The sequence below is a fragment of the Triturus cristatus genome, chromosome 2_2, assembly GCF_964204655.1.
Source record: "Triturus cristatus chromosome 2_2, aTriCri1.1, whole genome shotgun sequence".
NCBI lineage: Eukaryota > Metazoa > Chordata > Amphibia > Caudata > Salamandridae > Triturus > Triturus cristatus.
The window spans coordinates 1,218,786,260-1,218,811,910 of NC_140582.1; positions in this window are offsets into that span (position 1 = coordinate 1,218,786,260).

Sequence of the window (25,651 nt, forward strand, 5' to 3'; positions counted from 1 at the left end):
CCAGCCTTCTGGGCCTCCAAGTTAGCTCCACTCTTCACTTCCATCTTAGAAAAGAACACCTTCCCACCCTCCTGGCAAGGATCAATTCTCGTTCCAATTTTTAAAGGAGGGGACAAAAAATCTCCAGAAAATTATCGGTTAGTCGCCCTAATCGATAACGAGGCGAAGTACTTTGCAGGGATGCTGCTCAATTCTCTTCAGGCATGGGCCAAGGAACGCTCAGTAATCCCTCCAAACTAAACTGGATTCACAAAAGACACTGGCACTATGGTCAATCTCATGGCTCTCTCTTGCTTGATAGATCAGGCAGAGTCTAGCACCAGACCGTTCTACATGGGATTTATAGACTACAAATCGGCGTTTGATAAGGTCAACAGAGCCGAGCTATGGCAGAAGCTCTCCTTATTGAACATACCAAATGGACTACTAAGAGCAGTACAGCTACTACATCAGGACACATGGGTCAGGATAAAAAATGGTGACGGTTCTAGACTGTCACGACCAATTTTAACAACGCAAGGACTCAAACAAGGATGCGTCTTGGCCCCCCCACTTTTCAACTTATTTCTATCGGATTTCCCGGAAAATTTTAAAACAGTCAACTCGCATGCTCCCAAACTAGGCAGCCTACAGCTGTCAAACCTATTATACACCGACGATGTGGTCCTCCTAAGCAAAACAAAGATAGGTTTACAAAGGCTCATGGATGCAACTGCCGCATACTCAATTAAGAACGAGCTTCAGATAAACAATAAGAAAACTAAAATCTTGGTGGTTCGTCCGGGAAGGCCCAAGAAGTTGGCATGGGTCTTAAATTCGGAAAGCTTCACAGAAACCAATTGCCAAAAGTACTTAGGAGTCCTCTTCAACAACAACGGAAGATACAAAAGCCATTTGGGAGAGCAAAAAAAGAAATGAACAGTGCTAGCATTTGCACTCAGCTCTATCCACAGGAAATTACTCGGCCCATCATTCGCTCCAACACTTCAGGTGGCACAGGCAAAAATCATCCCAACTTTAACATACGGATGCGAGGTGTTAAAAGGACTGGACAGTGGCCAACGTGATAAAATCATTGCAAAAATCTTTAGAACAGTCTTCCAGCTACCATCAAATACGTCCCCGGCACAAATCAGGCTGGAATTGGGAATATGCAAACAATCACTGGACAGAATGATGACTTTCCTAGTGAGCTGTCATTAACTGAGGATATCAAAGGAAGGCAGCCTAGCGCAACATCTATGGGCAAATCTGAAAACAAAACGATGGCCAGCAGGGCATGGCTATTTGTCAAGCGGGTTAAACATCTTAGGCCTGAGCAAAGTATGGGATCTACACGGTAGCCAAAATGAGTTCAAAAGGCTAGCAAAAATAAGCGCAAAAAGGCTCTCCTCTAAGAAGACAAGGCAAGTCTTGCAAGAAGAAGCCACGGCTGGATGACCCTTAGATCATATGAACAGTTGACATCTCAGAGTTATCTAACTTTACCATTCAGTGCACGCACTAAACTCTGTTTCTTAAAACTAAGATTAGGGGTGATAGCCTTGTCCTGCCACCTTCCCAAATGGAAAAGAGATCAAGCTCAGGAACCATGTCGGGTCTGCGGCTATCATAGGGAAGATATCATTCATGTTTTATGCCTGTGCCCAAGCCTCATGAAGGAAAGAAGGTCCCTCCTACGGAGGGGCTGGAACAATAAGGAAGTCAGATTGTGTAGAGCTGCAGTATTGGCATGTTTTGACCCACAGAACACAAACTTAAACTGTGCACTGGTAAAGTTTATGGACCGTGCAGCAAAAACATTGGTGGAGGAGATAAGTCGACCGCCACCTCAGGTAGTGACTCAGACTTCAGGATCTCTACAACAGCTGGACAAGCTTCCGTGCGGGCATTTAGATGCATGAAAATCTGTTGGAAACCTCAAAACACAGCTCCTACAAAAAAAAAAAGGGGGATTGTCGTATAGGCTGGCTAATTCTGGGACTTAATATACAATCTCACACAAAGGCCCCTAAGGGATCATCATCACAGGCATTTGTGGGTAGTGTAATTACAGGAGAGCTCGGACATGTGGGGGGCCGGGCGCTTTTTTTACAGGAATATGGGTTCAATTTTATAAAACTCACCAATGTGTTACATTTTATCTTTTGCAGTTGCAAAGGTTTTTTTTTTAAATCTTGCAATAAAGTTATATAAATTATATAAGGTATTTATGATGAACCTCCCCTTTAGGAAAGGTAAAAATGTCCAGGTGCCTAAGTAGCATAAACAGCTAAAATGTTTCAGAGCGGGCCTTCAATCCTGTGCACAGTGATTTACAATTTAAGAGGTGCGTGATGCTACAATCCAAGTTAACGGAATAGACATGATGTGACAGTGGTGATGCCGCCTTACCAGCAATGTGAACATTAGGGTGCCGATTCCGATCCGTTAAAAATATTCCCCGTACGACTCGTATCCGGATTTTTTTCCGTACGAATGGTACAAGTCCCGTACAAACTGGCAAGTACGATTCGTAAGTGAAAAAATCGATGCGAATCACATTGGGAAAATTCCCCCACAAGTCCGCGGGTCGGAAAAAGTGTCCGACACGTCCCCGGACAGTTTCACGTACGAATCGGGAAACTGAAGTCCGAGCGCGCAAGTACGATCCGTCCTGTCCGTCCGAATGCACAACCGTATGGAAAAAACACCGTGCGGATCGAACTCCCATAGCAACCATGGAGACGTACAAACATGTGCCCGCATACGCGCCGAACAGCCCCCAGCCCACACCCCCCATGTTCGCACCGTACCCCCATGCCCCCCATGTCCGCACCTGACCCCCCGCCCACCCCGTAGGTACGGTGCGGACCCCCACCCCGTGTAGGTACGGTGCGGACCCCCACCCCGTAGCGCTGGGGGTCCGCACCGTACCTACACTGGGTGGGGGTCCGCACCGTACCTACACGGGGTGGGGGTCCGCACCGTACGTACACAGGGTGGGCTGGGGGTACGCTCCATACCTACACGGGCTGGGGGTCCGCACCGTACCTACACGGGGTGGGTGTCCGCACCATACCTACACGGGGTGGGGGTACGCTCCGTACCTACACAGGCTGGGGGTCCGCACCGTACCTACACGGGGTGGGGGTCTGCACCGTACCTACACGGGGTGGGGGTCCGCACCGTACCTACACGGGGTGGTGTGGGGGTACGCTCCGTACCTACACGGGCTGGGGGTCCGCACCGTACCTACACGGGGTGGGGGTCCGCACCGTACCTACACGGGGTGGGGGTCCGCACCGTACCTACACGGAGTGGGCTGGGGGTATGCTCCGTACCTACATGGGCTGGGGGTCCGCACCGTACCTACACGGGGTGGGGGTCCGCACCGTACCTACATGGGGTGGTGTGGGGGTACGCTCCGTACCTACACGGGGTGGGGGTCCGCACTGTACCTACACGGGGTGGGGGTCCGCACCGTACCTACACGGGGTGGGGGTCCGCACCGTACCTACATGGGGTGGGGTGGGGGTCCGCTCCGTACCTACACGGGCTGGGGGTCCGCACCGTACCTACACGGGGTGGGGGTCCGCACCGTACATACACGGGTTGTGGGTACGCTCCGTACCTACACGGGCTGGGGGTCCGCACCGTACCTACATGGGGTGGGGGTCCGCACCGTACCTACACGGGGTGGGGGTACGCTTCGTACCTACACGGGCTGGGGGTCCGCACCGTACCTCCACGGGGTGGTGTGGGGGTACGCTCCGTACCTACACGGGCTGGGGGTACGCTCCGTACCTACACGGGCTGGGGGTCCGCACCGTACCTACATGGGGTGGGGGTCCGCACCGTACCTACACGGGGTGGGGTGGGGGTACGCTCCGTACCTATACGGGCTGGGGGTCCGCACCGTTCCTACACGGGGTGGGGGTCCGCACCGTACCTACACGGGGTGGGGGTCCGCACCGTACCTATACGGGGTGGGCTGGGGATACGCTCCGTACCTATGGGGTGGGCTGGGGGTACGCTCCGTACCTACACGGGCTGGGGGTCCGCACCGTACCTACGGGGTGGGCTGGGGGTCCGCACCGTACCCTCAACACCCCATATGTAGGCGCCGTACCTTCGTGTCCCGTATGTACGGCATGTCCCCCAGGCCCCTACACCCTGCCAAGTACGCACCCTACCCCAGGCCCCTACACCAGCACCCTCACCCAACATTGCGCATGTACGAGTCGCACCAAGCCACAGCAAATGTGAGCACTATACAACAACATGGGCAATGTACGCACCTTACAGACGCAAAAAACACACGTACTGAACCAGGACACTGCTAAACACCACAAGGAGAGTCCATCCGAATCAAACAACACCACAAAACACGTCCAGCAAGCCAAAATACATCCAATACACTGACCTGCAACAGCCAAACAGGGAGACAGAGGCCCAAAACACAACCACTCCTTATAACACACCCACCCAAAGTTCAAACACAGCCACACCCACAAAAGGACCAATAAAAAGGGCCAACACACACAAACCATGAGCCTTTGCAACAGACCCACTGCTGCCAGACCCTACAGACAACCCACAGCACCAGACTTGACCCAGACTACACCTTACACTTGCACACCTTCACACAACCACCTTCACAAACACCCCCTCATAACATTCACACACACACCTTCACAACCACACACCCACACCCACAACCATCCACACCCACACCCCACACCATGCCCACAGACAAGAATCCAAAGTTCACAACAACAGAGCTGGAGATCCTAGTCGATGAAGTCAGCAGAGTCGAGCCAAAGCTCTCTGGAACAGCGGTCAGACAGACCAGCATAGCAGCAAAATCAGCCATGTGGCAGAGGATCGTTGACAGGGTGAATGCTGTTGCGCCCATCCGAAGAACCAGGCATGAATGCCAAGCCAGGTGGTACGATCTGCGGAGGACGGTCAAGCGAAAAATGAATGAAGAACACGCCCAGAGCAACATCACTGGAGGTGGCCTGCCCCGCAGACCAGTACATTTCCATCCCTGGGAGGAGAAGGTGACGCGCACGCTGCCGCCGTTGGGAGTCCACGGAGTGGAAGGAGTCAACGAGCCTGGTGAGTACACAAACAACTCACCTCACATGGGGGGAACCGCATCAACAACCCAACTCCCAATAATGCACGCAACTACCCCAAAGCCATCACCGGTCACAACCACGCACCAAAAACAAGCACATGCCACCAGTGGCTCCATGCCCCATGCACCAAGCAAGGCCATGCCAAGTCACAGGGCACACAAAACACCAACACAAGACAGGATGTCCGTGATGCCGGGAGGGTGGGCCTCCAAAAATACATTGTGCAACTCAGAAGCAGACACCAATGCCCTCAGCCCAGATGGCCTAGGGCAGAGCCATACAAACAGTGCGTCCCGACACTGTACAGTGTCGCCTGCACATGGTGGCTGTGTCGCAGGATGACATGGGAATGAAGGCCCAATTTGCACATAACAGCAGCTAATGAAGAGGCATCACTGTGAGAGTGTCAGCACACACTGCCGCATCAGCGCCAGACTCAGAGACACACTGCCCAATGGGTGCCGGGAGATACGAAACAAAGCCACATGAACAAGCCAATGGCCTTTGAAAGACCTGCAAAGTGTGTGTGCCCAGGAAGCTGGGCTGAGGTGACAGAGGGTGACAGACAGACGGAGGGAGAGGGAGAGAGAGGGAGGGAGAGAGGGCGACAGAGGGCAACAGAGGGAGACAGACAGAGGGAGGAGGGTGACAGAGGGAGGGCGACAGAGGGAGACCGAGGGAGACAGACAGAGGGAGGAGGGTGACAGAGGGAGACAGACAGAGGGAGACAGACAGAGGGAGAAGGGTGACAGAGGGAGGGCGACAGAGGGAGATAGAGGGAGACAGACAGAGGGAGGAGGGTGACAGAGGGAGGGCGACAGAGGGAGACAGAGGGAGGAGGGTGACAGAGGGAGGGCGACAGAGGGAGACAGAGGGAGACAGACAGAGGGAGGAGGGTGACAGAGGGATGGCGACAGAGGGAGACAGAGGGAGGAGGGTGACAGAGGGAGACAGAGGGAGACAGACAGAGGGAGGAGGGTGACAGAGGGAGACCGAGGGAGACAGACAGAGGGAGGAGGGTGACAGAGGGAGGGCAACCCAGGGAGACAGAGGGAGACAGACAGAGGGAGGAGGGTGACAGAGGGAGGGCGACAGAGGGAGACCGAGGGAGACAGACAGAGGGAGGAGGGTGACAGAGGGAGGGCGACAGAGGGAGACAGACAGAGGGAGGAGGGTGACAGAGGGAGGGCGACAGAGGGAGACAGAGGGAGGGTGACAGAGGGAGACCAAACACCCTTGGGTGGTGTGGCCATGTCGGCTCGTCAGCAGGTGGAGTGTGTGCATGTTGACAAGGTCTGGCAGTGCGTCAAACACCCCTTTTACGTTTGGAAATCACTGGGCCATGTGTCAAACTGTGCATGAGTAGATCCTTGCTGCAGGCACAAACCTAACCATACACCCAGTATACCTACTCACTGTGTTCGTTAGAACCCTGTCACAAATGCAGAAGTTGCCTACATGCATTCTCCAATAGAAATGAAAAAGCACCAATTGCCCATGTACAGTGCAACACGTAAGCATGTTCTGCATCGCTCGCTACGCACACTCGCTACACTGCCCACTGCATACACAAATGATGCAACAAAGAGTGTGTCACACATAGGAAAAGTGATGTAAGCTGTGGCCAAGGGACACACCCATGCACCATGCACAATGCACAGGGACTCTCCAAGTACAGACACGGTACATGACACTCGGCCCTGCTGTAGACAGCACAAGCCAATCCTGTCACCACTGTACACTCAAACACAAACTCCACATGCCACCTACCTACCACAGGAACTCACAATCACTGTCATGCCAGCATGCACCATGAGGGGATAGACACATCACCTGGTAGACCCAATGACAAATCACACCACACCCAACAGCATGCCCGGTCACACACACACCCCCTCACACAAGCACACCCCCCCGGGGCAGCCAACGCAAGTTGCCACTCCCACAATGGATATGTGACACAACAAGAACAATCCATAGCCAAATAAGCATCCCAACACCCATTAGACAGGCCAAAGAACCAGGAGTACATATCAATCTGTCCCCCGCAACATACCCATCCACAAGTGCACTGTGAGAGGTATGCTAGACATATCCAACTACCCAGAGGAACTGTGCCAACCTGAATATGCATGAAACATGGATGTCGCATGAAACACAATTAACATTCTCTCTCCCTCACACACAGGGCAACGTCGGCGATTTCCCCTAACAATGGGGGGGAAGAGTCACAGGACCAGGATCGGTGTGACGAGGACCCCACCGGCAGCGACGACTCTCACCACCCCGTGGACGACCCCGACCAACCTGGCCCCTCTGGTGTCCCACAACCTCCAGCACCTGCGTCAGGTACAACTGTGCCAACCACCACCCCCACTCCTGCCACATCCCAGGATACACACCAGAGCCCTGCTCATACACAACCACGCAGCCAGTCTGCCCAGGAGGGACAAGGTACTCCGGGCACCCAGGAGGAGGCAGGCGACCCCGCAAATGCCATCCCTCAGGGGTCCCGGAGAGCCGATGTACCCACAACGGCAGGCCAGGCACATGTGGGCAGGGGTGGCGGCAGTGGAGGACGGCGGAGGCGCGAACCTGACCAGACAGCTGAGGAACTGGCCATGACACAGGTCCGCTACATCTTGGACACATACCGGCGTGACACCAGGGGCATCAGACAGGTAGTGGAGACCCTCACAGGGACCCACAATGAGATTAAGAACCTGCTGGTTGAGCAAAATGCCTGTCAACAGCAACACCAAGGACGGATGGAGGCAAGACAGGCTGAGCTCGTGGCGGTGCTAACTGAACTGAACCGTTCACTCTGTCAGATTGCCGACAACATGGGCAACCCTCCCTGTGCCACCATGCGAAGATCAGCACCAGGCACAGGGAGGGAGGAGGAGGAGGATTCATCCGACGGAGCATCACAAGCATCGTCACGGCCTGCATCTGAGGGTCCCCGGAGGAAGGTGGGTCGTCCACGGAAAGGATCGTGAGAGTCAGCGGACCATCCCCATCTCCCAGGTCACCTGGCCTGGCACCTGGCCCTCTGGCGCAACAGCAGCACCTCATACAATCACATTCTCTGCCACATGGACTTGCTGGTCCAAGTCTGACCAATGTTGACGAAGACTGTGGCATGGACTCTGAGGACTTCCAATGGCAAGGATCCCATCTCACCTACCAAGACACATACACCACTGCAAATAAACACATCTTTTTTGATCTTGAGACATTGCTGTCATTTTGCATCATTCAACAACACATGTGTGTGTAAATGTCAAACCATGCCTGAGTGTTGAAGTAACTCCAGCCATCCATACCCTGGGATCTGAGTCTGGTACAGGACACACATGGGTCACAAGGTATCATCCAATACAGACATGGCGCACCATACTCACCCGTGATGGGCCCAACCAGTTGAGGGGGTTCCTGCACAACTGTGCGGACTGACCTATTTCGAAGAGCAACAGTCATGCGCAGAGGTCAGGGATCATGTGGAGTGTCCTGGGGTGGGAGCCCAGGTATGTGTAGCCAGGTGGGAGTCCCAGGTATGTGTAGCCAGGTGGGAGAACTATGTCCTGCATGCTGGAGTCAGCTGGATGTGGAGAATGGTGGCCAGGTCAAGGTTGGATGCATGGGGATGGCACAATGGGGTCTTGGATGACAGTGCCGCAAGGTTGTGATGGGGTCGTGGTGGTGGGCTGCATCCTGAGTGTGGGCGTGGATTGTTACGGTCATCCTGCAGCTGACAGTGATCCATTGCAGCTATCTCTGTTGGACGGTGATGTGGCTGGGTCGCCGGATGTTGAAGCAGAGCTGTGCAGATGCACCCTGGATGTGGACAAGTATCATGGGAGTAGTAACGTACTTCTCCGTAGAGTGCAGGGTAGGGTTAGACACGGATGTTGAAGTTGACCTGGGGGATGGTGTGTCTTGCCTTGAGGTGGGTCGAACTGTGGATCTTGTGCATAATGCAGAGTGTGCTGAAGCCTCAGGTACAGATGCTGGTGATCAGTATAGCACATGTGAGCAAGCAAACCATGATGCACACCAGCTCGTGTGTGTGGACACTGTCTGCCTGTGCAGGGCCCTTGCGGGTGGGACACAAGCAGTTGACCCAGCTGTAAGGGGACAATCCGCAGATGAACACCTCAGTCGTGTACAAGTCTAGCATCAGGTGGCCGATGTCCAGCCATCTGCCAATGGACACCATGCATTATTCAACATGAGAACTGGCAAGGACTGCGTCTTTGGGGAGGGTGAGAAGCACCTGGCTGGCAATGGGACACCAGATTATGTTGAGATGCAGTGTGCATGCCATGGTGTAGAGGGGGATCCTGTACACATTGTACACTGACACGCTGAGACATGATACCTGTGCCATGTGTCCCACAATGACACCATACTACATGCAGAGTCCTGGAGTACCACTCCCATGGCCTTGTTGGGGCACAGAGCCGGTGGGGAGTAGGAGGGACATGACCTGGTTGGAGTGACAGGGCCTGGAAGGCGTGCCAGCGCTGTGTAGGCAGTTGGAGTTGCACACTCAGCATGCACACGTGTCGTGTGTGTGCTTAGGGTGTGTCTGACAGCAGGGGGTAGATTTTCGGATGTACATTGCTAGGAGTGCGTCTGCTACATCAGACTGTAGTGTGATGTGGGTGATGCAAGGACATGAGGGTCGTGCAATGTGCACGTTGCATGTGCAGACGTTCCAGCCTTTGCCACCGACTGATTTGCATATGGCCATGTCTGAATTGGGGTGGCGTAGTGGGCAAAAGAACGATGGATTTAACCCAGATCTCTTGACTGGGGGAGAAAGTCTGCATTGTCAGCATTCCGTCCATCATTTGTTTGTTGTAACGCTTTTCGCCCTAAGTGGGATGGGTATTCCCAGACGTGGGACCCGTGCTCACTACGCCACTGGAGTCAAGCTATCCTGGCTGATGACGGCTGATAGCCAGAAACCGGTCCTAGGATGCTTGATTCCGGTCCAGGGAAGACATGGCTTGACAGTTCGGGCTGGACTGTTCCCATGAGGCACAGGGTCAAGACTGATTTGCATATGGCCATGTCTGAATTGGGGTGGCGTAGTGGGCAAAAGAACGATGGATTTAACCCAGATGTCTTGACTGGGGGAGAATGTCTGCATTGTCAGCATTTCGTCCATCATTTGTTTGTTGTACCGCAACAGTGTCACACACAAGCAGATTACTACAAACTGAATGGGTGGAGGGAGGAAGGGGGGTGCGTCCTAGAGGCGTGTGTGAGAGTGCAAATATAGAAACTCTGTGTGTCCTTGCTGCAGGGCCTGCAGCAGCATGCGCCATGTCCTGAATACCATGCCACAAGTTGCACACAAACACAAGCATGTCAGTGAGGACCACTGCAAAAGGTGTATGAAAAGGAATGAGTGTCTGGTTCTACATGGCACACACACAGACAATGGATGCACATGCAGCAAAGTGGCCGTTGTGGGGACTGACATGCCTAAATACCCACACAGACATGTACATCATGCACAATACATATCATAATCCCTGACACACAGTATGCATCTTGCTACTCTACACATAGACTCATATGCACAATCTGTGATAACTATGCCAGACATGCCGCATGCACAGTGGCAAGAGACCTGCATTGACAGAGATGAGGCACATTGGAGGCTGAGGGACACCTTTATTGGACATGTGTGCCGGAAGGAAAATGCATCCATATTGACAGATGCACACGTCATGTGGATGAACATGTGGGAGTTACACTGGCACCCCCCTTTGCACCACAGATGCAAGAGATCCATTGCATTGGCACACAAGTGACGGGTGTGAGGCAAACACCCCGTGCTGCTCACGGAGAGGCCGCTATTCACCATTGAGCCTCTAATGGGGATGTACCACACTATGTCAACCCGGTGCATCCCGTATGTTTCCAATGGCAATGTTACACACATTGATGCCCTCATCACAATCCCCAATCACATCACAGATGACTGTCACCAAGTGTGACTATCACTTCAGGTGAATCCAGCACCATGTCATGTCATGTGCCCCATGTTGATTCGACATGTATGCTAAGTAACCAAACATGAACAGGAGCAGTGCATACACATTCCAAAGAAATACCACACCCAAAAAGCCTTGGTGCATCCCTTACCCTAAGGAGATTCTTCTACATGTCCGTGCATGTTACGCTGATTCAGCACACGTCGCTGTATTCATGAGGAATAGCAGGAGCACAACAATGCCACCAGCAGACAGCATGCGCAAAGACCTGTGGATGAGAGACACACAAGAAGTGAGCTGAAAGAGGAACTTCCGCATGCATCGGCATGTACGCGACACGTATGAGGTTGTCAACATGCTAGGTGAAAATAGTGTCTCTGGAAAGACATTCGTACATTACACCATCACTGGAGTGACACATCCAAACACACCTCTGACTCACTTGCCATACATGCAGATGGACCCACACATTGCAACACATGCCACACAAGGCTCAATGCGTGCACACTCAGACACTGCAACTCACCACTAAGCAAAGAAGTTGCGTATGAGCCGACTCCGGATGTCCTCTTCCTCCTCCTCCTCAACATCACTTGCCTCGTCACCAAGCCCCTGATCCTCCACTGGTGGATCTTCCTGCTCATCCGGATCCAGGATGTGTGGCACAGCTTTCTCCACTGCCATGTTGTGCAGCATGCAGCACACGAGGAGATTTTGCAGACCTTCACCGGGGCATATGGGAGTGCGCCACCGGTCTTGTGGAGGCACCGGAATCGGCTTTTCAGGAAGCCAAAGGTCCTCTCTATCACTCGCCTGGCCCGCCCATGGGCGTTGTTGTACCGGTGATCGGCAGCTGTTCTGGGGTTGCGGAGCGGCGTGATCAGCCATGGCATGTTGGGATAGCCAGAGTCCCCTACATGGAAACATCATGGACAGAAGTGGGTCAGGAGAAGCAGTAAGACAGAAAGATGACGCTAAATACAGGAGTAACAGAGTATACCCACCAACAAGACATGCTCGTTCGTTGCGCAGCTGCAGCATCATTTCAGGCACCCTGCTACGCCTCATGATGTAGGCATCGTGTGCTGGTCCTGGAAAACGGGCACAGACATGGGAAATCTCCATGTTAGCAAGACACATGACAAGGGCATTAATGGAGTGGTAATGTTTTCTATTGCGGAAGGCTACCTCCTGTGCCTGTGGTGGTACCAAAGCCACATGTGTCCCATCAATAGACCCAATGACATGGGGCATCCCTCCCAGGGCATAGAAGTCACCCTTGACACGTGTCAACTGCTCAGGAGTTGGGAAATGGATGAACTCATCCAGGTGAACCAACATGGCCTCTAAAATATCATGCAGGACACGGCTGAACATGGTCTGGGACATGCCACCAACTTCAGCTATGGTATGTTGAAACGTACCCGTGGCAAAGAAATGTAGGGCTGCCATCACCTTCATCTTGGGTGTCAGTGCAGTAGGATACCAGTGTCGCGGTTGGAGGTGTGCTTCCAGCCGGCCGGTCAACTCCTCAATCAACGGTTGGCTGAAGCAATAGCGGCGTATACAGTCACGTTCCCTCAGGGCAGCCAAGTCTGGCATTGGTCGGGGTAGAGGCGGAGCCCTGCAGTAATTTGGAAGGGACAACGAAGAGTGAGTACACTACAACAACAATGTCAATGTACTGAGCACATTTTAAACAGCCAACACACATTTGCTACATACAGAGTCAGGTCTGTGCAACATATCCTGGACACGTATGCCAGGCAGGTGACACTCCTACCAAGAGCCAGCCACAAACGTGCATTCACAAGCTCAACATGACATGGCATGACACGAGCTGTGTGCCAGTGTGAGTGAACAGGCAGACGCATCACAGGAGTGCCAGACATCCGCATATGTGCAGAATAAGTATGTTAATCATACAGACAGGTTGCGGAACACTAGAGGCACAGGTCACATGTCCGTTAAGAACAGGACAGACCACACACCTTGCCATGACGGGGTACATGTCAAGACAGATCACACATACATTGAGACTACACTGATACGTCCTTGTCTCGCAAGTCCATGTGGGATGCATACATACACACGTTACGTCTGATGCCACATGTGTCCTGGTGTGCATAATGGTGTGCCATGCCCATCTACACACAGACACATCTTGGATGCAGCAACTGCAGATGCATTTGACGGTACACCAACAGCAAGCTTATGGGAACACATGACACACACATGACATAGTCACATCGTGCCACGCCGGTAGTTACATGTCAGGTGTAATATACTGTGTACATGGCATCAGGGGACACTTGCGGGTGTTGATGACTGTGCCATGCCAGTGATGCATTGCGCAACAAGTCTGTACTTCATGCACACATGTCAAAGGTGGGAAGGGGATGTGTGGCGCATCACAGCCTGACACACCTAGTCCTGAGACATGTGGGACTGCACTGACAATGACTTGATGTCCAGCCTTGGCCAAGTATGACAGCTCAATTCCTTACTGTGTGCCGCCTGTCACCTGTGTTAGCCGTGAAACGCACCGTACACACGCTCTGAGGGCATGTGTAGGGTCTGTACCACTATGGGAGTGCAGCCGGAGTGCAGCCGTACGTGTACGCCACCGTGTACGGACAGTACACATGCGTGTGTACGGTCCGTACCACTATGGGAGTGCAGCCGTACGTGTACGCCACCGTGTACGGACCGTACACACACGTGTGTACGGTCCGTACCACTATGGGAGTGCAGCCGTACGTGTACTCCACCGTGTACGGACCGTACACGCGTGTGTACGGTCCGTACCACTATGGGAGTGCAGCCGTACGTGTACGCCACCGTGTACAGACCGTACACGGGTGTGTAGGGTCCGTACCACTATGGGAGTGCAGCCGTACGTGTACGCCACCGTGTACGGACCGTACACACGCGTGTGTACGGTCCGTACCACTATGGGAGTACAGCCGTACGTGTACGCCACCGTACACGCGTGTGTAGGGTCCGTACCACTATGGGAGTGCAGCCGTACGTGTACGCCACCGTGTATGGACCGTACACACGCGTGTGTACGGTCCGTACCACTATGGGAGTGCAGCCATACATGTACGCCACCGTGTACGGACCGTACACGCGTGTGTACGGTCCGTACCACTATGGGAGTGCAGCCGTACGTGTACGCCACCGTGAACGGACCGTACATGCGTGTGTATGGTCCGTACCACTATGGGAGTGCAGCCGTACGTGTACGCCACCGTGTACGGACCGTACACGCGTGTGTACGAGCCGTACCACTATGGGAGTGCAGCCGTACGTGTACGCCGTCGTGTACGGACCATACACGCGTGTGTACGGTCCGTACACGGTGGCGTACACGTACGGCTGCACTCCCATAGTGGTACGGACCGTACACACGCGTGTACGGTCCGTACACGGTGGCGTACACGTACGTCTGCACTCCCATAGTGATACGGACCCTACACACGCCTGTACGGACTGTATCACGGTGGCATACATGTACGGCTGCACTCCCATAGTGATACGGACTCTACACACGCGTGTACAGACCGTATCACTGGAGAAGTGGTGCCCTAGGGGCGTGGAACGCACCGTACCTGTGTGTGTATAGTGAAATTACATAGGGGACACATGAGGGACAAGTCTAAGGGCCTAAATGCATGCTGGTTGTCATGGAGACCCAGTTTCAAGTTCAAATTTTCAATCAGGTGGCCAGCAGAAGTCGGTTGGTGAAAATATACAAAGTTGCAAAGTGGTTGTTGACTTGACATCATGCTCATTTTTAGGTCTCGGCTGCGAAGGCTGCGCTTGCGCAGTCTCGCTCCGAGATTTAATGACTTGGAGAAGAGGGGCTTGAACCCGCCCCTCTTCTCCCCTGTTCTCCATTGGCTGGCCTCTTGAATGCTGGCCAGCCATTGGAGAAGAGGTCAGTCATTCACATTAGGCCCCGTTCTTTTCGGATCGGGGCGTGTTTTTTGCGAGAAGTCTCAGGGAGGAGACAACAGCAAAACACGCCCCCGAATCCGAAAAGGACGATGCCTTTCTCCGAGGCATTTCTGCTCTGCCTCGGAGAAAGGCGGTGGTGTCTTCCGGTGCTGTTGCTGGGGTTTTCTGCCAGGTTCCAGAGCAATTGTTTGCGCTTGTTTGTCCAAAATGCGCCATCTTTTGATATTTATTTATACATGCTTTAGCTTATTTGCGGCGTAGGAGTAGTTTATCTACTTCAATCGGCTCTTTAGGGTTGGATAAATTCTCTCGACGCCATGTTAAAGTCAGGACACGGCCATAGCGGCATAACGTACAAGCGGTGATAAGTCATACGGCCTTGAGATTGTGCCTGATTCGACAATGGCTACCATGCAACGCACATTTGTAATGTTTTCCCGAGCCAAACACGGACGTACAGGGGTGCTGTATTTGTTATTTATATTGTATAGCCTCCCAATGTTATGATACAACACTACGAACTGTATCCGAAAGGCAAAATGTGCCTGCAAGATAACACATCCGTATGTTCAAGAACCGATTCTTCGCTGCGAACACTAGTTCTGGCGCAGTTAACGTTCATAAACCGCTACCACTGGGATTGCGCCACCTCTGCCTTGAGTGGGATCGCGCCACCTCTGCCTTGAGGGCTCCTTTCCCAATCCATGATGGCGACCGGAAGTTAGTGGCGAGAAGTTGTTTGCACCAGGGTGCCCGGCGCGTTCCAGGAGAGGGGAAGGTGTGGGAGGGGCAGGCGCGAGACGGCGCGTGCCGTGCCTGGAGAGGGTGCGCGTGCCGTGCCTGGAGAGGAGCGGGGCGCGCGAGAAGGGGGACATGCACTTCTCCATCCCAGAGACCAAGACCCGCAGCGGGGAGGGCGGGTCCTCCTACGTGGTGAGTGATTGGGTCCCTGAGGGTGCCCTGTGCCTCTCACCCCTCTTCTTTACTCTGTTCCCGTCCTCACTGTGCCCTTCTCACCCGACCCATCTCTGGCTGTCCCGCTGTCTGTGGATGTTGTCACAATCGCCTCCTGTGGCCAGCTGGCGGTCCTCTTTTTTTTTTTTATTATCCTGCATCTCTCGTGCCTGTCAGGCCTCTTCTTACTCCGTCCCCCATCATTAGCATCCTCCTGTCAGTACCCTCATCAGAGACAGTCTCCCTCTCTTCCCCGCTGAGTGTACCCTTATCCTCCACCCCCCCGGTACCCACTCAATGCCTCTCCTTTACCCGGTTGCATTTATTTGCAAGGGCCCCCATTTGCCCTGGTTGCACTTCTTCTACTGCCTGTGCCACCCCTTCCCTTTAAATACTGTAAATATCTCTATAGCCCTGTTGCTGGGGGGAGGGCTGTGCTGTTAATGCCGCCCTGGCCTTTGCACCATCCCCTTACACCTCTGTTACAAGTATAGCACTCTCCTACCTGCCTTTAGGACCTTCCTACCCACCACCTCGCACTACCCTGCTTTGTCCCTTACTCACTATTTGGCCTGTCCCACTTTTCTGCTTCCTGACTCTCTGATTTGCACCACCTTACCCATCGTTTTTCTGCTGTCCCCTCCTGCCTGTCCGATCCCCACAACCCGCATTGCTTCGTGTCCTCCTGTCTAACACCCCTACGGTCCTGCTCCTTGTACCACCCTCACTCTTGTCTATACAGCCCTCCTTTCCATATCACCCTGCTTCTGTGTCCCTCTGCATCCATCATCTCTGTACTGTTCACCTTCCTGCCTATACTACCACCCTCACCTTCCTGTAGTACCCTCCTGACGGCCTATACCACCTTCCGTGCCCATTACACTCTGCTCGCACTGCCAGCCACACTCCAGCACCACCACCCTCCTTCCAGCACCACCACCCTCCTTCCAGTCTGTGCCATTTATATTCTCTTTCTTTACCACCCTCCTCGCTGTACCTCCACCTCATAGTGCTTATGCCAGCCTTCATTCCTACTGGAAACCCCTGTCTCTTACTTGTGCCACCCTTCATTCGCACTATATGCCTGTCTGTTTCGTGTGCCAGAATTCTTGGCCATATAACCTTGCTCTTCCTTGTCTGCTCCACCCTGCAACCTTTCATTCTACCCAACCAGCTGTCGTCCCCTTTGTGACCTTACACCCACCCCATGTACCAATTTTCATCACTCGACCGCCCTATTCGCTACACCACTGCCACCCTCTGACATGACCCCCTTTAGCCCCTCCTCCCTTTTCCGGATGTTCACAATGTTTGCATTTGCTTGCATCCTCACGGTGTGACACCTGCGCCCATCCGCCAGTTCACCCTCTGCAGGGAGACCCATCTCTTCCAAAGTGCAGCACTGATGACGATAATTAACCTTCATTTCGAAGGACGGAGTTGTGTGACGTCGCCTTGTTCAAAACATATCTAGCTATAAGTGCGAGTGACGAAATCGCAGTTTCTCTTTGGAATATATGCATACTTCGTGAGCCCCTGGCTCCTTTAGGTGGAGTTTTGCCTTTAGATGCAGTTTTGCGGTGGCCCCAGCCGCTGAAAAATGTGGGACTTGTGGGTTAGGGAAGTTGCAGAGTGATTCATATGGCCTGCTTGTGTGTTCTTGAATGAATCTTTGTCCCAGTCCCTTGCTCTCCCCCGTTTTATTTTTAATTTATGTGTGTTGTGCAAAGGTTCCATAAAATTGCTACATAAACTGTTTTCATGTATTCCAATCTTGACTAAGGAAAAAACCTCCCAATTACTGGGTTTTGCAACAGTGAATGTGTGTAAGCTCTGTTGGTGCTTGCATTAGTCACAGAAAGTTATTTTTGTCTTCTGAACTAAGTGAGCAAGTCATCTGGATGCCTCGGGGTATGATTTTTTTTTCTCCAAATGATTTAACATGTTCAGAAGGTCGGAAAGATTACTTAGCTCGTTTTGAGCGTGCTGTAGAAATGTTTTGGCCTTTTTCGTTTTCTGGTCCCTCGCTTAATTTATAAATCCCTGCTAACACTTTCTTTAGTGGGGAATGGTGGTCACTGAAATGAGGATCAGTGGAAGGCATTAACATCTTTTATGCGTGTTTATGGTGTGATGACAGAAAGCTCCTGGCCTAAAGCTGGGTGAAACCACAAGGCAGGCGGCCAAGTGCTTTGTATGTATTATAAGTTTAATTGAGGACAGTTAAGCAGGTTTATTTTTTAAAAAGGCGAAATGTTCATTGAAAATGTGAGCAAAATAGTGAGCCATTTGATTTTTTTATTTTGTGTGTTGTGTAAAACAAGAGCTAATTACTGGATATATAGTTAAAAATTTCAGAAAAGAAACCAATGCTTTACTGAAAACTAATTCTGTATTCAGAAGGGAGCCATTAATAAAGGTCTTCTCTGCAGTATGCAGCCAACAAACAGCGCTTATCGGATTGAGAATATTCAGGCTTTGTTTCTTTCGTGATTAGAACTTTATTAAGCAATGGCCCATTGCAAAACATAGAAGCATATTTCACAGGGCACTGTGTAACATTTTAAATACATCACTGCGGCTTGTGAACAAGTTTTCATATTTCATTTGACATATTGGATTTTTACACCACTGCATTTTGTGTAAAAAGTTTCCAAATCCCGAGCTACTATTGAAGATTATTAGTGTAGTAATAGTGACCTCATGAGGCACGATTACATTAGTGGCCCCCCCATGCATTATTAACAGCAGTGGTCACCCCAGATTATCAGACAAGACTGCCGGCTGTAATGTAAAAAGGCCTTATGAATTTGGAATGCCCCTGCATGGGTAATACATACTTCCCTGGCACCCAGGTGATCATATTAGCAATACGTCTTTCCCACTCCGCATGATTTATCAGCATTTAAAATATTTTTCTCTAAACATTAGGCTCTGAACTTATGAGTCATGCAAATGCACACATTTGTGTCTCAAATTCATGTTTCGGTTTTGATATACATATCTTAATTCAGCCAAGCAAAAGCCTCTAATTTACTATGCCGGGCTGAACACAGGAGAGCTACGTAGAGGCAGGTGGAGAGCTGCTCATTGGAGAAGCCTGCTTTAGAAAGAGACGGGCATTGGGTCAGGGGGAGACCAACAGTGGGGCGAGGGAGAAACTCGCAGTGGGGAGCCGAGAAATCGCGTAGCGTTTCAATGCAGTACAACAACTCCCAAGCATCATCCCGTCTGACGTTTTGCAGAACTGTAGACAGGGTGGTAAAACTGTGTGGGGCTCGGGGCAAACTGCTGCATCAGTTTTTATTCCCCTCCTGGTATTTCAGCGGACTTGCAGTGAAAGTCTGTGTGGCTGGATGTGGTATTACGGCCAAATCTTCAGAGTTTGGAACTGGAGAACCAGGTTTGAGTCTCCGCGTCAGCTCAACATTCAGTGATTCTGGGCAAATCACTTAAATCTCTCTATGCCTAAACAAGCATTTACAATGCAACGGTCTCGGCATTGTTAAAGTTAGAGCTATTGGCAGTGCTCATGACAATGCCGTTTCTTTAAATGTTTTAAAAACAAAAACATAAATAAAAATAATGTCATGAGCAATGCCAATAGCTCTAACTTTACCAATGCCGAGACCATTGCATTGTAAATGCTTGTTTTACTATCCCGTTAACTAACACCCACCTTTGTTCTCTACCCCCACTTGATTGCATAGCATGCCAACAGACCTGATTCAGGCAGGAGACTTCTGATTGTTGAAGCTAAAAACCTGCTTATTTTGGCTGTCTCCCATCTGAAATTGCCTATGCTTCAACAGAAGTCAATGGGGGAAATCTATTCTCATTCTGCCGTTTATTTGTTTAAATGTCTTACTTTCCTTTCTTAAAATGTTAGCATGTATGAGATGGTGGGGGGGGGGGGTAGAGCCTGTGACAGGCCTCAACTTTTTAATTTTGGCAGTTTTACAAAGTACAATACAAAAAAATCAGATTTACAACTCTGTTTTTGTTTTCGCTATGTTATTAAACAGTCAAAGATGAAATGTTGATTGTCTGTCACCTTACATGCAAATCGACCCGATTTAGGCAGATTTGCCTCTGCTTACTTCGAAGTCGATAGGGAAAAATACATTCTCCATTTAAAAAAAAAAAATCTCCCACTTGCCTGCTCTAAAATGTTGGCATGCGTAAACTTCAGTGGCATAACGAAACTTGAGGGGGCCCACCTGCACAGTACAGGAAGGGGCCCCCCTCCTATCACACTCAGGAGCTCTGCCAACAAGGTGCTGTACTGAAGGGGCCCCTGGAGCTCGGGGATCCCTCCCCGCACCGTAGGGGCTGCGGGGGACCTTTGTTACGCACTGGGAAACTTGGCTTGGCTACTACTGATACTCATATTGGTTTTGCCAGTGCTTGTTTCATTGCTTTGTGGTGTTCCAGCTATTGACAACACGTATGTGCTGCGGCTGGTGCCATTCTGGTCACGAGCCTATGCGTCTTCACAGTTGTTTAACAAAACAGGCATCACCGTTCTCAGAAAATCTGGCATATCACTACGCGCGCTGCTAACAGCCATTAGTCCAATTGCACAACGGGGCGTACCCTTTAAGGGACTTTTTTTCTTTCTGCGGAAGGAGACTCAAATTTGAACTCTATATAAGAGCCTGCGTGGTCGAAGTCACTACTAGATTCATCGTGGGAGGCCCAGCGGGAGCAGTTACTCGCTAAGATACAGATTGGTGGTAGGAGGCCCAGCGGGAGTAGTTAGTCGCTAAGATGCAGATTCGTGGTAGGAGGGCCAGCGGGAGCAGTTAGCCGGGGTTGTTTGTATGTTAGATTTGAAAAGGGCTTATTTTAAAAGCTCGTGAGGCGCGGGAACGCCTTTAGGTTTCCACAATAAGATGCTTTCGGTGAACCCGTTGCGTTTGTGTAGGAACTGGTACCTTGTATGGAGCTGTGGACGCCTTCGAGCTGTCTTTTTCATGGGGAAAAGTGTCGGTGCAGCTAGCTGTACGAAGTTAGTGTTATAAGAATATACAGCTATCTGTTTGGTCTTGGGTGTCTCTTATAAAGTACGTCGAGTTAACGTGCGGAGGGTCCTCTTGTATAAGCAAAGGCGTTTAAAACGTTTGCACCGTCTGCCAACGCGACCCGATGAGAGTTGAAGGCGAGGGGCTCAAGCGAGGCTCAAAATGGCCGCCGGTACAGGCGACGTTTGTGAGCGGGGACGCAATTAACTGCGAGGGTAATGGCGGATGTGTCTTCTAAGGGAGCCGCAGAGGGGTTCGGCGAAGAGTAAAAACGGGGGTCTTGGGAGGGTTCTGTCGACTCGTAAAATGGCGGCTGTGCCGGAGAGGGTGAAGCGAAGCACCAAATGGCGGCTGCGCTCTGAGGCGTGCCGGAGAGGGTGAAGCGAAGCACAAAATGGCGGCTGCGTTCTGAGGCGTGCCGGAGAGGGTGAAGCGAAGCACAAAATGGCGGCGGTGGGGAAAGGGTGACCAGCGTGGATCAAAATGGCGAGCGCCGCAAATATCTCTAGCCTGAGAATGGATAGATACATTGGGCTATTTCGTGACTGGTGGTTGAGTACGGCTGTTCTCATTCAAAATGGTGGTTGGGGCAGAGATGACGCGCTACTTCCGCTACAGGCGTAGGCTGTGTAGGGTTAAAAAAAACCTATAGTGACGTGCGAAATTGGGGCCGCGCCCTTCCGCCCTCGAGATGGGGTGTCCGGCGATAGTCGGTGGCGGCTGCGGTCCCTGGAATTGAGGTGGGCGCGGAAGCATTTCTCGCACTAAATGGCCGTCGCGCTGTCCAGAGAGGCGGAGGAGATGACGCTGTCTCCCCGGTGCATACGCCGGTAGTGATGCGTGAGATGGCGGACGCGCCCGTGGGCCCTAGAGTAGGGGGGTGGAGGGGTCTTCGACCTGTCAGCCGCGTCCAGTTGGGGAATCAATTCTCTGCCGGGGAGGCGGCACTGAGACAAAATGGCGGCCGGGGCGATGACGCAAGCGCACCAGATGGGGTGCAATGAGCCGAGTGACTTTGTCGGGAGGGGTGTTGGTTGTGTATCGTAGGGTAAACAAGTCGAAAGGTTGTAGTATTGGCTGCGGCCCTTTCAGTAGTCTTCGGGGAGGGGTGCGGTACCGAGGTATAAACAGATGGCCTCTCCCGTAGGTCCCCGGACACAAGATGGCGGCATTTATTTTGCGCAGTGCGCCGAAGGCGGCCACGCCCTCCGGAGTGATGCACTCGGGCTTTGTCACGTAGGTCAGCTGTGGCGCAGTGACGCGCGTTGGTAGGGCTTTAAAAATCAGTTTTATCTTAAACTGTCACACCCTGGGCTGAAGTAGTGTAGGGCCAACTCAACGGACTTCATCCAGACAAGGATTCGTCGACAGCCACGGTCGAGGAGATGCGGAAACCTGCACATCTACAGCATTGGACTCAAACATGAGAGCTCGCATGGACAGTTCTTGATGCTCTCGGAATGACACGAACTGTTAACGGACTGATACCTAATGCCTGGTCTTCTCAAAATGAACTGTGCCTGCTGATCTCGGTGGCGAGTTGGACTAATAAACGGCACCCCGGGCTGTTCCCTGATCCCACTTGAGACCATCGATTTCCAGCAAAACATTTTGGAAGCGGCTCTTTGCACGGTTTTGTTTACATTTGATCTGTATACGTTTGGGTGGGCGTTCTGAAGGGGTTTAGTTGAAATGACCAGCACTACTATGGTAATTGATTCATTGTCAGTAAAAAAATGCTTTTCTACAATATGCCGTTTAGGGCAAAACTTTCCTCTAAAGTCCTTTGCGGAGAGCATGGAGGGGTACTGGAACATTTATACTCGAGCGCCTTGTTAAAAGCGCGGATATATAAGGGTTGACTTTTGAAAAAAGTGATGTAAATTAAAGTTAAATGTTAATGTAGGATCGAGCAACCAATAGTTACTGAAATATGTATGCTTTTTTTTTTTTAGGATCTTTGTTGCACCCTTACGATCGGTCTTTGTGTGAAAACCAAGCCCGGTATAGGAACACATTGGAAGGTTGAGTAGGGGTTGTTTCAAATACTCAGCTGGGAAACTGCGTGGGTTAGACCATGATACTTCAGGGGTTCACTCATCCATAGTGGAGGGTGGTTGGGAGCGGGGTGGGGGTTGATAAACCTGCTCTAAACAACATTTGCTGTTTACAGGGAAGTTAAACGCGGCCATGCCTGCTTTAGGAGAACTAAATCTCGGTAGGCTGTAGCTGACTGGGCAGTCTGAGGACTGAAATGCTTCTGAAGACACGAATCAATCATAACTTTGCTGACCAACAACGTCTGGACACGTCTTTACAAAAGTTAAGTGGTAACAATCAGTCTCCCCACTTTCACCTTATGAATAACATGCTCTGTATTTCCAATTTACTTCATCATATTCTGAGATCTAGTTTTTTGGCATTGGTGAAGTTGAAAACCGGGAACACTTTGGAAAGGGCATGCATTTTAATGTCTAGGTATAAAATGTAATGTTTGATGTTTAGTATGTGAAAGCACCCTATGCCACTTTTTGTGACTTGTTGCGTATCTTAATGCTCTGTTTACAGGGGCAGGAAAAGCCATCGTGCGTGGCTTTTCCTATCCTTGTAGATACGCCCCCTTAACACGAAACCTGAACAGACCTTTCCATATTGCGAGGAATCTAGAAATGCGTTTTAAGTACTATGCCGAAATAAAAATGTTTTAATTTCTCGTTTTTTCCTTTCAATGCGTGCTGCATCGTAAAGCGCGCATTAAAAGAGGAAAATGCCTGCATTTGTTTTAGTGCAGGAAGGTGCCCCTTCCTGCCCTAAAACAATCTCCCCATGATGCAGGCATCCTTGCACCATGATGCAAAGGTGCCTGCGACATCCCTGAGCCTTAAGGGGCGGCGCACCCCCATGGAGTCACTTTCATTGTTAATCTGTTCCCTAGTATTAAAGCGCAACTCTCTACTTAGCCTAATAGTGCGATATCCAAACCTGCACATTGCAAGTGCGCATCTCCACCAGTCTCATAACTGTGGCTAACCGTTTCCCACCCCTTCCACATTCGAAATTCACCGACCTTGAAGATCTTAATTATATCCAGATTGTTAAAAACAATGCCGTGATGTGTACTTTAACATTTTAAAAGCTAAAAATGCCTACTTGCATATGTATGATTTGCACTGTTTTCCTGAGGTTGCAATTTAAAATAAATAAAAACATGGTACTTTGAAATGCAGTTACAGAGCTTGTTTTTTGGGTCGGGGTACGAGGGTATGCAGATAATTGTTACCCTAATTTTGTGCTGGGTAGGTGTGCAAGCAAGACTTAAAACTAGTCCTCCAGTGTTATTAATAGGCTGAAATAATATAACTGGCCCTGCCAGTTCTTGGTGGTTTTAACATTTTTTCTTTCTTGGTTCCAACAGCTGGCGGTTTATCCTAAATGCTGAACAATCAGATATGTCTGAAAAGCAGTCTGTAAAAGGTCAGGTTGAGAGAAAATCTTGGCTTCTCTCCATCCTATTGCATTTCTGCTTTCATTTAGTTGAATTTTAAAACCTTAATTTATGTTCTCCCAATGGAAGTGTGGCTAACCAAAGACGTTGGACACCCCCCAGTAGATCAACACTTGTATAGTGCGATTGGCAGCTGCGGCTATTTACATACGACGAACGAGGTAAAGATGCTGTTATTGCTCAGGTTAATTGAAATTGAGGCCACTTTAAGTTGTGCGTATTCAACTCTCGATCCTTTCTTTTAGGAAATAACCGCGGTGAATTATAACCGATATCAAGGGAATCTTCCTCGCGCTGTCCAAACGCGGCATGTACAGTGCGTTTATTTCACATTATACTGCAAGTAGACAGGTGACCATCCCCAAACCATGTTCATGCTACCATCACAGGTAAAAACAGCACTTGTTTCAGCCTTTTGATCAAGAACAGGCGAACAGAATGTGTTTCCATTGGGATTTGACAGTTACCCGAATCATTTAAGTTGCCTTTTGCATGGGAGACATTAGTTTGAATGCATTTTACAGCAAATTTAAGATCGCAAACGTTTGTAGAAGATCACGTGCCTGCGGTAGGCAAAATAATGAACCTAATTGCAGCGTTGTATGTAGGTACTGCGTTCAGTACCATACGTTTACAACAAAATGAAAGGTAGGAGCACGGTTCATTCTGTTACTCTGTTCACCCCAATGCATTATGGTAAATGCAGGGCATGCTGACACTTGTCCAGTTGTTCACTCGTGTTGGTGTGTACCGTGCTGTTAATCTCTGCACGTACCCATGGCATTGCCCAAATTTGTAGTCCTAGTGCTTAATTTTGTACGATAAAAACCCTCATCCACCGTAAGGTGGCATATTAATCATAGGGGGCATATTATGAAGCATGGAGTTAAAATTATCCCCGATTTAGCGGCAGTTTTCTGCTGCTAAAGCGGTGATCATTTAACTGTTTCTTGATAATATGCCCGTGTTCCTCTAACTACAAACAAACTCTCGTGGCTCCATGTATGCAGTGAAATGTATGGGAGTTGAGCATGGTGTGACGGTATGCGACTTGAAATTGACGCTAAA